This window comes from Rattus norvegicus, chromosome 15 (assembly GCF_021556685.1).
Source record: "Rattus norvegicus strain SHRSP/BbbUtx chromosome 15, alternate assembly SHRSP_T2T, whole genome shotgun sequence".
NCBI lineage: Eukaryota > Metazoa > Chordata > Mammalia > Rodentia > Muridae > Rattus > Rattus norvegicus.
Window position 1 is genome coordinate 79,238,284 of NC_141548.1, and position 12,955 is coordinate 79,251,238.

Consider the following 12,955-nt stretch of genomic DNA (forward strand, 5'->3'; position numbering starts at 1 on the left):
GACAAAGTTTGGAGCAGAGACTGAAAGAATGGCCATTCCAAGCCTGCCCCACCTGGGGATCCAGCCCATATATATATGTGTGTGTATGTATATATATACATACACATACAGCCACCATAACTAGACAATATTGATGAAGCCAAGAAGTGCATGCTGACAGGAGCCTGATAAAGCCATCTACTGAGAGGTTCAGCCAGAGCGTTACAAATACAGATGTGAATGCTAGCAGCAAACCATTGAACTGAGAATGGGGTCCCTGTTGGAGGAATTTAAAAAAAAAAGATTGGAAGAGCTGAAGGGGCTTGCAACCCCATAAGAACAACAGTACAACCAGCCAGAGGCCCCAGGGACTAAACCACTGACCCACGGCTCCTGCTACATATGTAGCAGAGGATGGCCTTGATGGGCATCAATGGGAGGAGAAGCCCTTGGTCCTGCCAAGGCTGATCCCCCACTGGAGGGGAATGTCAGGGCATGGAGGTGGGAAGAGGGAGTGGTGGGAGAAGGTAACACTCTTATAGAAGAAAGGTCAGGGGGATGGGATAGGTTGCTTATGGATGGGAAACTGTGAAAGGGGATAACCTTTAAAATGTAAATAAAAGGGGTTGGGGATTTAGCTCAGTGGTAGAGCCCTTGCCTAGGAAGCGCAAGGCCCTGGGTTCAGTCCCCAGCTCCGAAAAAAAAAAGAACCAAAAAAATGTAAATAAAAATATGCAATTTTAAAAATTAGAAGATAGTATTAGAATATGAGAACATGTCCCTTCAGTCTCCTTCCTTTCCCTATGCTCTTCTTATGTTTCTTCTGTATAATGGGTTTGACCAAAATGATAGAGATCTTGACTATTATTTCACTTGGATAATATTTCTTAATAGTTTGTTTTAATAATGTGTTATGAAAAACATATCTGTCAAGGGGAGCAAATATATTGTCAGTCTATTTTTTTTAATCCAACAAACTGTATGAATAGAACTAACTCCATTTCCAAAGAAACAATGAAATATCCTTGCCTTTGAAGGAACAGAAAAGGAGAAACAGACACAAACCCATAACCAAAACCAAACCAAACCAAATAAAACAAAACAAAACAAAAAAATCAAAGAAATAAAATAAAAACCATCAAACCAACCAACCAACCAAACAAACAAACAAACAAACAAACAAACAAACTAATCAGTTTCAATCTCCAGGCAGCAAAACTACAGTGCATAATTTTACAATTTAAAATTTAAATAAGCATGAAATCTGCAAAAAACAAACTTTCCAGCAAACAAAATTTAAAGCCCCACTAGTTGATCTTGGTAGAAAGAATTGCTCAGTCAAACTTTGCCCCCATAGTTTGTAGCCCCAGATGTCCCACCACCTGCCGGGGTTTCTTAATTTAGCTGCTTGGTTATTTACTGTTACTACCATTTGCTACAATGTACTGTTGTAAAGACAGAATCTTTCCCTCTCCCTTCTCCACATCCTCTTTTCCTTCCCCTCCCCTCCACCTACCTCTTTCTTCCTTCTGTAGGAGATAGTGCCTGGCACAGAGGATTGGTTTAATAAATGTTAATTGAACAAAAAAAAAAACTCTAATACTGGGCCCAGACAAGTTCTATATATATATACATATATATTGTTTATTTATTATATGAGTACACTGTAGCTGTTTTCAGTCACACCAGAAGAGGGCATCAGATCCCATTACAGATGGTTGTGAGCCACCATGTGGTTGCTGGGATTTGAACTCAGGACCTTGGGAAGAACTGTCGGTGCTCTTAACCACTGAGCCATCTCTCCAGCCCCCAGACAAGTTCTTAAAGGCTTGTTTCTTAGCATCTCACATTCATCAGGAAAGCAAAGTATCAGGCTGTCAAAGGTCTATGAAAGACACAAAATGGCCAGGCATCCATTATGTTTCACAAAGACAGAGTGACCATGATGCACTGAGGCATACCTCACGATTCTTTGACTGGAACAGATCTTTCATGGTAGAGTAATCATGGAAGTTCTGATGGGCATACATCACAGTTGCTCAGGCTATGAAAGCTAAGGCTTCTTAAGAGGCCATGATCTACAAACTTGTGATTGTATCTATTCTATGATAAAGTGTTATTCTCCAGGAACAAACTAAAATTGTTTATGTTATTATTGTCATAAAATGCTCTATCATATAGTGTGCTATTTCATACTGTGAAAATGGCAGGACAGCCCTTTTGAAGGGAACATCAAGATCAACAAAGGAATCCGGTTGGCAGAGAAATACTGGAAAGCTTCTATCCCTGAATTCCTTTCAGTATTCGTGGGAAAAGAAAAGATAGCAATATACAAACCAAGGAGAGGAAGGTGCTATACAAAATACCTGCTCAGAGTAATGGGTCTCCTGGATAAACTCTGAATGCATCTCTTGAAATGATTAGCCAATTCTCATAACTGTGGATGACTCCTTAGCATATTATATCATATATCACAATACATACATAATAATAAATTCTATTTTTCTTTTTTGGATATTTTGTTTATTTACATTTCAAATGTTATCTCCCTCCCCAGTTTCCCCTGCAGAAAACCCCCATTCCATTCCCCTCCCCCTGGCTCCATGAGGATGCTCCAACACCCACACACCCACTCCCACCTCCAGGCTCTGGCATTCCCCTACACTGGGGCATCAAGCCTTCGCAAGACCAAGGGCCTCTCCTCTTATTAATGTCCAACAAGACCATCCTCTGCTACATAAGCAGCTGGAGCCATAAATCACTCAATGTGTATTCTGTGGTTGGTGGTTTAGTCCCCGGAAGCTCTGGGGTGGGGGGTCTGGTTGGTTAATATTGAAGTTCTTCCTATGGGATTGCAAACCCTTTAAGTTCCTCAGTCCTTTCTCTAGTTCCTCCATTGGAGACCCTGTTCTCAGTCCAACGTTTGGTTGCTAGCATCTGAATTTATTTTTCAGGCTTTGGGCAGAGCCTCTCAGGAGACAGCTATATCAGGCTCCTGTCAGCGAGCATTTCTTGGCATCCACAATAGTGTCTGGTTTTGGTGTCTATATATGAGACGGATTCCAAGGTGGGGCAATCTCTGGGTGGCCTTTCCTTCAGTCTCTGCCCTGCATTTTGTCCTTGTATTTCCTTTAGACAGGAAAAATCTGGGTTAAAAATTTGGAGATGAGTGGATTGTCCCATTCCCCAACCAGGGACCTTGCCTAACTTCTGGATATGGTCTCTTTTTGTATATAAATATGTTTTCCTCATGTCATTTTTCCTTGAAGAGAAGAGCCTAGAAATTTTAATGGGTGCCTTCCCCAGGACTCAAATTTGTAGCTAGAACGACGTCTTAGTATCTTTAAATTCAATGTCAGAAATTTTAGTGATATATCTATTTTCACTATCAAGGGATTATGCTATTTTAAGAAATTGATATTTTTCCCCTAACTGTTACGCTTTAGAAACACCAGAGGAAATTCAGGGGAAACATCAAAATACCAAAGTAATTCTTTATTTTAGTACACAGAGTCTACAATTAAAGCACTTTTCTGTGAACCACGCTGCTGTGAATACCAATAATCAAGAGGAGAAGCATGAAAAGGAATTCAGCAAGGTCAGAAATACAAATGCCAATTCATGACACATACTGTAAATCTAGTGCAAATCACATGATCTTGGAAGTCACATGCCTTAAGGTAGAACCTCTCTCTACATATTGGTTTATTCTCATAGATCTGAGCTTTTCACAGCATGCCTCTCTCTCTCTCTCTCTCTCTCTCTCTCTCTCTCTCTCTCTCTCTCTCTTTCTCCATATATATATATATATTCAATTGATCTATATATAAATGCATTAATGGATATTATATTGTAATTTATATGTATGTGTAATATATCACGTATTACATACAATACATAATATATACATATACATATATATGCACAAATGCACAACTTAGTATTTATAATCTTGGTTACATGTAAACATTTTCAGTGCTGACAATTTCGAATTGGATGACCAATTATTAGGCTTTTCTCTGACCAAATTATTAGGCTTTTTTTCCTTGCTCTCAGAAACCCTTAGTTGTCTACAGCTTTTCGTGCAGATTCTAACCGCATGAGCTTTCTCCGTCCATGTTAATGTGTTCGATGGTGTTCATCCTTGTTTAGGTTATATTTAGGCAGCTATGTTAGTGAAACTTCATGGATGTAGCTTTGAACATTTCTAGGATATGCAAAGTTCTCGTTCCTCTATCCTCATCATGAGGATAACACATGGAGATCATTACAGAAAGCCACTAGTGATCAAAGTACAGTGTTTTGGAGGCCAGTCCCAACTGACATCTACAATAAAACCCCTGCACGTAAATTTCTGAGATTGATTCAGAAAGGGCTATGAACAGAAGCTGCTGACCTCTGTGGTTGAATTAGGGAAAAGCTGCAAGAAGCTGAGACAGAGGGCGACCAGCAGTCTCAACTAACCTTGACCCCCGAGATCTCTCAGACACTGGATCTCCCACCAGGCAGCATAGACCAGCTGAGATGAGGCCCCCAACGCATATGCAGCAGAAGACTTCCTTGTCTGGGTTCAGTCAGAGAAGATGCACCTAACCTTCAAGAGACTGGAGGCCCCAGGGGATCGGGAGGTCTGGTGGAGTGGGGACAACTTGGTGGTGACTTGGCAGGAGGTTGTAGATATGGGATGTGGAACAGTCAGAGGGTCGATCAGGAGCGAATAAAATCCAGAGTCTAAAAAACAAGAAAAAAAGATGAAGAAAAAGAAAGAAAAAAGAATAATAGTTTTTTTAAAAAAAAAAGGTTATGGAAAGATTGTGAGAACCATGTTATTCTAAATGCTATGTTTTATTTTGATTCTTCTATCACAGAAGCAAAAGGAAGGGGAGATGGTGTGAAGAACTTAGAGGAGGGACCAAGAATGGATAAACATTAAAATCAATTTAAAAATAAATATCCTCCATCTTTCTCCTTCAGTAGTTGATGAAGTGTACAACTTGTCTGACCAGGGGTTTTACTTTTTTTTTTTTATGCTAACAAAACTGTGTTTGAGTCTCCATTTGAGCCCATTCTTATTTTTTTTTAATTAACAAGACTAAGAAACCCAAGAACACACCCTGTTTCATCTGCATTTTATACATGATTGATACCCTCACAGAGTAGATTTTAAACATGGAGTTCTCCAAATGGGTCCTTTGAAATATATATTTGAATATCATCACCACTCCTTTTATACGTCTATAAAAGTTGTGCTTTTGTCAGTTTTATTTACTCACAGTCTATTAAAAATGAAAATAGTAAATACAGTGAATATTTTAATAAATGGACAACTCCTAAAACCTGATCTCTCAGGTTTCTGGATAACACAAAAAGGATTCCATTAACAGGAAACACAGCAAAGCACGAGTCCTCAGGAACTGCTGTAAAGTCTTCCCAAAGCCCCACTCTTCTTATTCTTTGTTTCATGCCCCAGACTCAGGGCCCAACTTCATCCTCTCTTAGGATGCAGAAAAGAGTCTGCTTTGTTCTGTTTCCTGGTTACAGGCATCAGTGTACTTTATCAGCAAAGCCAATGTTTTCCTATCAAAACTTACCCTTAGGTTTCTAAGATGATAATTCTGTTACCTGAGGGATTTTAGGGTTTGATATCAAAGATATATGAAGAATCATTTCATTTATGTCATGTGATTTTTTCCCTATATAATTCTAGAAAATAGAAGATAATGTTAGGAAAGACTTTAGCCTAAGATTAAAAGCAATGTGAGGTTTCCTTTGCAAATATGTAATAAAATACATTGAGTGCTACTTGCCAGAAAGCCTGGAAGCTTGTTTGTTTAATAAAATTATTTGCTTCCCAATAGATCCACTCACTGCAAGTTTTGTTCCTTTCCTTTTAACATACTTCTTTGTACATACCTTTCATCTGAGAAACATGCTTTCAAAGTAAAGCCATACTTCCTCTTAAAATACACCTCTGTTTTCACAGCCCAAGGAGGGAATCTATACTTTACGCTTATGTTTTAAATAGCTTTCGGCAGTCACATTTGAGAAACGGATACAGGGCTTAAAAGCTATCGGGAAGTTATAAAGGCTGATCTATTCTGTGGTATTTGAGGCTTCCCATAGGGAGGGAAGTTTGACTCTTGATTGATGGTAATGGGAAACTTCTCTGCCTTCTCATTCTTTACTCCATAATGAGATTCTCTTGTTATGAGAGTTACAAACTTCAGAATGAGTATGGAGGGAAAGACTATACAAATACATGTACACGCACATGCAGTGTGCACACATGTGAACATACATGTGCGTGCATGCGCACACACACACAAACACACACACACACACACACACACACACTATTGAGTAATGAATTTTTTTCCAAATGTATATCCTTTAGGCATTCCCAGAGGTGATTCAGGGTGAAATAGTGAAATACGAAAGTAATCTGAATATTTTATGAATGTAAAGTGTGTGTGTATATATATGTATGTAAGTGTGTGTTTGTATGTATGCACATTGCTTGTGTGACATCTTGGACTGGGTTAGATCCTTCAGTCCCAATGAACTTCTCATTCTATGTCAAAATGACACCACCAAATATGAATAAATATATAAATAAATAAGTAAATAAGAAATGTGTCCTGCTAAAACCTGACTAAATTCCTATGGTTCAAATTCATTAGTACAAACACACACACACACACACACACACGTTTGTTTTAAAACTTTTTCTTGTATATTTTTATTTCTTTTAATCATTAATCAAAATCTGAACACTAAGGAAAATATGATGTTTGGGTAATAAACAATAAATACTGAAAAGATTAAAAATATCATATTCTCCAGTATGTACCATTTATTTAAGGAAAATTGCCTGCCTTCATTTAAGCACTGTGTGAAAGAAGATATTGGGCAAACAAAAAGTAAAGAAAACACAGAAAGTTAATTTTACAGTTTAGTTTCCTCAACTGAACTATGAAAGTTCATAACAGTACACAGCCCATAATTTTACTGGAATTGGGCATAGCATGTATGATTCATTGTGGCTAATATAGCTTCATAGGGTAGAAAATGAAGCTTTTTAGTTTTTCTTTAATCTAGTTTTGTAAATGAAGTAAAAAGATAATTAAATGGGTTAATATTTTTGGATTAACTTAATGCCTTGAATTATATTTGGCTTAATACTTTGTGTTTTAATTTTGTTGAGGTTAAATACTCACTGAGGTATTTACCTAATTTCTTACTTTAAAATAAGAATTCTGAAAGAACAGCTCCACATGTATCAACTTCCAAATAATGAATTAAATAGCTCAAGAAGAAATAAAAGCAATGTAAGATAGTAACTCAAAATTGCATGTTTAAATATTTGTAGGAATACATTTTCTTTTACTTTTCCATTTTGTAGCAATAGAAGCACTAGAATTTGAGTAATAAAGCATTTTAAAAACATGTTAATAGCCTAATCTAATTGTATTTTTAATTTATAGAACCAATGAAGTGCACCCTGTTTCTTTTCTCTCAGGATTATTTTATTAAGACATATGCAGGAAATTACAGAAAAATCTATATTTTAAATGGATAGATTATAATTCTTTAAGTATTAAAACCAAAATAGTAATTAAAGTAATCCTTCTGGTGACTTAGTGTGTTTGACTTTTATAACTTCCTGGGCAAATATTTTATCTCTACATAGATATAATCACTAAAAATTATCCAAAATTAACAAATATTGATATATTTAGCTATACTGTAAAGTGAGGTTGTAATATTAATATTCATATAGGCTTTATTAAAGCATATGCTGAGATGATAATCTCAAATCTCAAAAAGTCTTGCCACTCAGAGCCTAGATGTATTTAGTTGACAATGACTGGAATACATTTTCCTAGCTTTAATTCAACGTGTTTTATGTGCGGTGATCTCTATCCAGTACAATTAAGTTTTAGATAAAGGGCAAGAGTCTTTAGCACTTTTTCCAGCTCAAATAACGTAACATAACATGGGAATATGAAGAACGATGAAACAAGTACAAGAAGCAGAAAGATGGAAGGTATTATTAGCTAATCCATCAATCACAGCAGACCTCAATCCACTGATATTTCAAATGTTCTGACTATGCATGGGTTCTGATCCTTGAGAAAGTCTTCCCTCCACTGTGACTCTCTTTACCTTTTGAGTCTGCCACACTCTTCCTTTTCCTCCTTCTGCTCCTCCTCCTCCTGTTCATCTGTATCTTCCTGTTCCTCCTCCTCCTCCTGCTCTTCATGTTCTTCCTCCTCTATTACCTCATGTTCCCTCTTTCTTATCGTACTCCTCAATCATCCTCTTTACTTCTATGTTAGCATATTCTGCATTTTCCTTGAGACATATGATATCGTCTTCATCCTCTCCTTTTGGAAAAATTAAGACGATAAGTATAAAGTCAATGAAATGTGCTTTACATAATCTAATAACGATTCCCCTTTCACTCTTCGACAAATACAGTCAATAGTAACTCTACTTGTCTTCTAAATCGATCATCATGAATGCCACTTAGACCAGCTTCAACAAAGGAATTTATCTTTCTATAACTTCAAAGAAATTTTAAAATCAATTTATCCTCAGACGTGGTTTCTCCTGGGACCTAGCTTTTACTTGAAGAAGAAAAAAAAATCTCTCTGTGTCCTGACAAGGCTTTGGTTTTGCATGACCATTATGAATGGTAATGCTGTCTACCACCAATATTGAACTAAGAGCTTATATAATACCTTATCTATTCATATGCTCACATGAAGGACAGGCTAGAGTTTTAATATAGGAATATGTGGCATCACATAAATGTCCAAAAGAGCAAACAATAACTAATATTGAATTCAGTTTTTTAAACTATCATTATTAGAATAAAATCTTAAAAGTATGAGTGTGGATTGTCCAAGGAAACAGAGAAAACTTTCATCTTATTAACATTATGTATGTAATGTATCTGCTTTGTGTGTCTGTGTGTGGATTTGTGTCTGTGTGTTAGGGTACGCATGTTCTATATAAATACATAAAGGTCAGAGGACAACCCGCTGAAACTGATTCTCGTCCTCTACCAAACAAGTTCTAGAGTAGTATGGCTTGGCCGCAACCAACAGTCATTAACTCCTGAGCCTCTCACACATCTGCAAGATGAAAGTTTTAGTAAATATTTCCCACAGTACAACATATGGAATGTGTTTCCCTTATGTTCTACTACAATTTCCAATATTTGATGCTCAGCTTCTAAGATGCAAACTTATTTTGACATCAATCTCTGAGAAAGTTAATACATGTGTGTAAAATTGTGTTAACAAAATTGTCAACAAATAAAGATGAGTAAATTATCATTACAAAGACACATATTCAATTTTTCTATGTTATTATCTCTAATGCATGAATACATCCAAAACCTCATGGTTCTGGAGTACCCCTCATCACACAGTACCACATTATAGACTCTGGATCTTTCTTAAAGACAGGGGAAACATTCTAAAATTATGTATTATCATAAAGACAATTACTGTAATTTCTACTCTTACTAATTTAAGATAGTCATATAAAGTCATTAATGGCAGCATGAGAAACAAACCCATTTGATTTTAGGCAGAAGGTAATAAAACAATAACTTAGAAAAGAAGAGTTGGTTCTGTATGTCTTTGTATGGATAATTGAATAACCTTATTTACCAAGTCTTTATGTAGCTTCTTTCATTTTATATAACTTTCCCATTTTATTTGCTGGCTTGCTTGCTTGCTTGCTTTCTGTTTTATTAGAGGCCAAACCTAGTTATGGCATAGTAACATATGTAGCTCTGTTCAGAGGATAGGGCTTGCCTTGTCAGTCACGTATGACAGTTCTAAACCATTGCTATTTATATTGGGAATTTTATTTTAGCATTCCTTGGTTGCCAAATGCTGGAAAAGGTCAGATTATCAGAAGACTATGTTGACATCAACTTTATTATATTTTAACTCAGTTATTATTCAATAAATTAAATAGAATTATTGGTTTATGTCGTTTGCATAATTTTCAGTTACTGTTTGGATTTTTGTCAAAATGCTTTCACAAGCATTTTGTGTAATATCTAGGATGACTATTTCAAAGGAGAGTAATTTCTCTCCTGTGTCTCAATAGATATCACATTATTGCTAATAAAACTTTTATTACTTGATACGACAGAATATTATTTATAATATGTTATCTTCTATGATACTAACTATTCAATAACTGTAGTGGTTCTTTCTGCATTCCGGAATTGTACATTGTTACATTGGCTGAGCTTTTGATGTATAAAAGTCCCTCAGTAAATATTTAAAATACATTTTGAGAAAGTATATATCAGAAAATGCTTTTGTAAACTCAGCGTCTCTATATGAATTTTTAGTATGTAGAAACTATAAATGGGAGATCTAAAGCTCAAATATATGACCAAGATCTAGAAAGTTGTGGTTTCAAAAGTGTTGTAAAACAGGAAACAAAACTCAAATCTTTCACTTGTGTTACAGGACTTATGCAAATCAGTACACTGTGACCAAGCCCCATAAGACTGACGATAGCAGATTGCTGTAAAGCTTATTGATACAATATAACACAGGAGCATTACCTCAGATAGTGGCTTCTTTTCAAATAACGCAATATTTTTTCTCTTATTTTAAGGAGTCAGGTAGAGAAACAGAGGAACGGAGGAGAAAAGGGGGAGGGGAGGGAGAGAAAGAGGGAAAGAGAAGGAAAGATTTGAGATTTATGCATTTCATTTAATTCACCACAAAGTTTATACCTAAAAAAAAAGAGAGTAGATTGAATTAATTGTGAAGAAAAGGCATTCTTTATATAGTTGGACTTGACTTGAGCTCCTAATTTCTAACTCCTTATCAGCTCTATAAAGAGAATTCTATAGAAAGAGGTTTTATTTACACAAACGGGCAACAAGCAATCCACTTCTCGAGTGCTTTACGTTCCCCTTCTGCCATAATAAATCCTTCTCCTCCAGAGGGACTCATTTTTCTCTGCCTCTTCCTCATCCATGTCAAGACACTTTCAAATTCATGCCAACCTGTTTAAAAGCTACTTTTGTGGTTGACACATTTATTATTTTTGCTGAGGAGAGGGTAGGAAGGATTAATACACCTCTGTATTTAAGATTAATACAGTCACATGCCAAAAACTGGCTGGAGGTGCAACTCAGCTTTTCAGCAAACACTTATCATGAAGCTTGGACACCATAATATTCACATAAATATTTCCACAGCAACATAATATCTATGGGAGCTCATGAATTTAAAATTTGCTCGGCTTTTCCTCCAAGGGACTGATTTTTTTTGTATTTATTACCCTGACGTTCCTAGTAATCATATTTCGTGGTTGGCAGGATAATCACCATTTTGCCCCATTAGTATATGGATTTCCATGTGTTTCTGTGGCAACCTTGGAGAGTGTTTTAAATATCATTTACTTATATTTTATATTATAGATATTTTTATGGGTAAAATTAAATTGATTGGAAAGTTCTCTCTGCTATTTCAATGCACTGACACAGGCTATTATAAAGTAAAATATGAAATTCTAGTACCCCCCCAAAAGAACTACACAGGGGTAAATGTTATAATGAAATTAAAACATAACGATGTGTATGCATTTAATTCAGTAATGATTAATGAAGCCAATTTAGGCTATAAAGATTTATTTTATTATATCTAAGATTTTGTTTGTTTATATGTACATTTGTGTTTATGTGTATGTGTGTCAGGGGGTATGCACATACATATGGGAGCCCATGGAAACTGCAAGAGTGCTTCTAATTACCTGAAGCTGGAGATAACAGGCTGTTGTAAGCCATCTTCATTGGAACTTGGCAAACGAATTGAGATCTTCTGCAAGAGTAACATATGCTCCTAACTACTGAGCCATCCTTTCAGATCGTGTTGCATTTATCATATATGAAATATGTATTTTATAAGGAGTAGGGGGTCAAAGGCTTTTATCGCTGTGAAGAATATCACTCATGCAAACGGATATATGCCTTAGCAGTTAAGATCACTTGTTTGTAGACATGCTGTGTTGATTCATAGTCTCCAGGTCAAGTGACTTATAACCAACTGTAATTCCAGTTCCAGGGGATCTAACTTCACTCTGGCCTCTGCCAGAACCATGTATACACATTTAACACAAACATAAATATAGGCATTCACTCATATATGAAAAATGAAAAGAATGCCAGTCATGTTGTAAGTAAAGTTCCATTTACATTATAGCCTCCATACTTAACAAACCCTTCCATTTATCTTGCTATGTAACTTATCAAAGCTCTGATTTTTACATTATATAACATATTCCACCAATGTGATATTGTAATACTCGCAAATAAGTACCATACATAGTATTATATTGATCTGTTCAAAAGGTAAATTGATTTAAATAAAAAAACAAAAAAGACACCCCTTTTGCTCTGTTAACTTTTCTTCATGACATAACTATTCACCTTGGAAAAGGCATTAATGAGAGGCTAGAATACCTTGGAAATCTATACTGATTGGGGACCATTTACAGTGTCTCCAGGCAACTGCTGGATGGTTAATTGAATACGTATCTTCAAGAAATGCTCCACAAACCGTCATGACGTGTTTAGAGGAAAGAATTCCACAGCTTTCCTACTAAGAATGACTAGTATCAACATATAAGAAAGCAAGTGCTGGTGGGGATAGGAGAAGGAAAAGCACATTGGTTATAGGAATCTGGAGCCCTCCTGTGTAGTAGTCAAAAGGAAGGCTGATCCACAGTTGGAATGGAAATAAGAGAGGCCTCTTCTGTCACCTATGAAAATATACTGCTTACTTTTGCACTTGAGTTGGTTTTATTCTCTATTATTAATATTGTTTGCTTTGTGGTCAAGCTGTCTCATTCATAAAAGAGAATAAAAGTGAGAATAAAAGTGACAGTCGCCATCTCATTTTTCTTTTGAGTTTCCGTTTGTCTGATTAAC